We start from the raw sequence: 3647 nt of genomic DNA, 5'->3' as shown, positions 1-3647 counted from the left end.
TGCTGCCTTCATAAGAGATTTCTTTCAATAATATATAAACAAATTTAATTGACCCCAATCTTTTGAACGATAGTATTTATACTAGAAAAGGTCATGGGCCGAAATTAGATTTTTTTTTTTTTTTCATCTGTTTTACGATTTAGATTATTAAATATATTTAGCACTAACATTATGGCAAAGATTCAACATTTTAAATGTATAGTTCACCACAACTCTATAATGTTGGCAATCTAACAGTTTTGGTTACCATTGACTTTTATGGACAAAAAAATAATTTTGTAAGAATTTTTTTGTTTTTTCGATATTGGACCATCCTTGATTAAAAAAAAAACACACAGATGTATTTTGATACGGCGAGATGCATTGTAATCATCATCAAAAAGTCAAACAAATCCAGGAGAGAGATGGATGCTCATAAAGTGTGAGCTCTTTGCATGTCGTGTGTGTTTGTTTGCGTGAAATGTTCCCTATAATTACAACTGTCAAAGTTGATGGAAAGTCAATGGAGCAGATGGAGGGTCAAATTGAGATTCATCTCTCTGCACTCTATGTCATTATCTCATTGTGTCGAGAACATAGTCCATGGTAACACTTCATTTTATCGTGATGAATATTCCAGTCATACTAAGACTGTAACATTTTTGTGGAAAAGAAGTGTAGCTCCCACCCATCACAGTTTAATTGTTTTTTTTTCTTCATAGCTACATTTTTTGTAGAACACTTACCACTGCAACCAAATGCCTGGTTATTCTATAAAATATCTCCTGTTATTGCAATAGATGTGTAAAACAGCATTCCGTCTTTATAGACAAATGTGATCCTGTGATGTAATTATTTTTGCTTTTCATCTTACATAAGGTTTTACACAATGATGCAGCATTTCAGTGAGATATTACACCAGTTTTAACTTGTTTTTTTTTTAAGAACATGCACTATTAAGAACAAATTGTGAACATGTTCGTGCTATAATTCACTGCTGTTTGTCTTTGCGGTTATAGAATTTTCATGCTGTCCTGCCCCAGACTTGACTTTTAAAGTAGTTAAACAAAGTCTGTGGCTGATTTTGTGGATATAGAAAAGCAGTGACAAAAAAATAAATCTAGCCTTTCAAGTTTATATTTTGTATTGGCACAATTTACTGAAGTCCTGAAAAATAAGAACGGCGTCGTTGACTTAACGGCTGAATTTTGTAATGTTGTTCAATTTTATTTTTCCTCAAACATGTTGAATATTAAGTGCAAATGATTACAGGAACCCCATTATCCTACAACAGACAATCCGTGTAAATGAGTTTGGGGGGAAACAACAGCGTTATGAATGGTGACCCATTTTGGGGGGGCTTTTTATAAGCAGGTGCACAATAGCACTCTGTTGTATGCTGTGGCCCGGAAGGCTGGCTGCCAAGCTCAATACCTCTCCGCTTCTGAGGCGAATCCTTCTGTTCATATCAATGGAAGTTATGAGAAAAACATGCTGCATTGTGGGAATTGTTGGCTGAGACACTGTGGGAATGTGACTCAAGTGGTTTGGTGAAAATGAGTATCGTCTCTGCTTTAGTGGTAACCTTGTTGTAGCGCACCCTATCCAGTGTTCGGGGAACATGTCATTAAGAGTGTCTAAATCATTTTACGCTTCATTTGGGAATGTCACAGCGTGCTTCTCAAAAGCTGAATACTTCATGTTACAGAAGGGTTTGTTGTTGTACTCGCCTCACAGCCAAAATTTTACAATGGAGTCTTTGATATCACACTCTAATTCAGCAATATTTGAAGAGACAATAAAATGTAAACAGCATTGATAATAATGTATGGTTAACCTACTGTGACAAAAAGAATCATGGGATGATGGTTAAGAAGCTAGGCTGATAAGGCAAATGTCATGGGTTTAAATCTAGTGGTTGATTGATATGGATATTTTAAGTTCATACTAATCACTTGAGAGTGTGGTAGCATATGTCGTTGTTATGTCTCTTAAAAATAAAGGTTCTAAAGGTTTTTTTTCACAGTGATGCCATAGAAGCAGTGTTGAGGGTAACACATTACAAGTAACGTGAGTTAAGTAATGAGATTGCTTTTAATTAAATAGTAAAGTAACACATTACTTTTAACTTTACAGCAAAATATCTGAGTTGCTTTTTCAAATAAGTAACACAAGTAACGCTGTGAAAACATGATGGTTTATTGTATAGTTCTAGACCAGAGGTCTTCAATCCTGCTCCTGGAGGGCCAATGTCCTGCAGAGTTTAGTTCCAACCTGAATCAGCTCATCAAGCTCTTGAGGATCGCTTCAAAATACAAAGTAATTACAAAGAACTAAACTCTGTAGGACAGTGACCTTCCAGGAGCAGGATTGAAGCCCTCTGTTCTAGACTAAGGGCCAGATTTACTAAACAGGGCAAATTAGCGCGAGAGCACAATTCCTAAAAAGCTCTGATGAGATTGTAAAGTTCTGTGTGATCTACTGACGACGCAGCAAATTAAAGAAAATGGACACAGCCGGATCATTTCCATAATGACCAACACAATCTACTGAGAGCTGCGCAAACGAGCGTCTGGTTTAAGACATGCTTTTTTGGCCGGTAAATAATGGCACAAATACTAGTAAATTGACTAGCGCAAACCTTAGTAAATCACCTTGCATGATTCATTTAAATACTCTCCTTCCATAAAACTCTGCATCTGAAAGGGAAACTCCTACAAATGCAAATGCAATAAGGACAGATTCAGCCGCAAAAATAACCCTGTCCAAAAATAACCCTGTTCAGCCGCAAAAATAACCCTGTCCAATAACCCTGTTATTAACCAATGTCTTGGCTGCTGTCTTTTGATGATCCGATTCAACAATAGGAATTAAGCAAAAAATGACTTAAGTAAAACGCCACATTTGAGTTTCTTTTTTGTTGTTGTTGTTTTTCCTGTTGAAGTAAGTTCATAATCTTCTGCAATCCAGAATGGCTGCACATCTGAAAGGTTTGTTTGAGCTGCACCCTCAATTGTACAGGTGTGAATTTGCATTTCCTTCAGCCTGAGGCTTATTCATTTCGCTTTTAGTGTGAAAGGGCATTATGAATTTTTTTTTTGTTATTAAAAAATAAACAAGCAAGCCCAGCCTAGGTAAAACAAGAAGTAACGCAAAAGCGTTTTTTTCTGTAATGGAAAGGATCCATGGATGTTAAAGGGTCTTCATGGAGCCAATTGATGCCAATAAAGAACCATTATTTTTAAGAGTGAATGTGAAAGAAAAAAAAAAAGTTAATACTGTTGCGATTGGGGTGACCATGTTACTGAGCTCTTCTGATTTATTACTGTAATACACCTAAGCAATTCACTTAATTTCAGGTTGATGAGGGGGATCGTGTTTAATGAAGAGTAATGAGTGAGGTAATAGATGGGAAGGTTCATTGAATATGTGTGTAACTTTGCGTCTCACACACACACTCCCATCAAGAGGAGTGTCTAAATAAGCACCTGGCGTCTGCACAATAGCCCTCGCTGGAGAATAATCCAGTGTTGCACCTCTCTTTTCTTTTTCCTCTCTTCCCTCTTCATCCTTGTCTCTCTCTCTCTCGTCTCAGACACTCCTCTGCAGAGATCCGGAGACACTTCAGTGGGATCAGCCATGGTTCCCTGCCGCATCACCGGCACAGT

This window comes from Squalius cephalus (genome assembly GCF_949319135.1).
Source record: "Squalius cephalus genome assembly, chromosome: 16".
Lineage (NCBI taxonomy): Eukaryota > Metazoa > Chordata > Actinopteri > Cypriniformes > Leuciscidae > Squalius > Squalius cephalus.
This window is presented reverse-complemented; position numbering follows the sequence as displayed.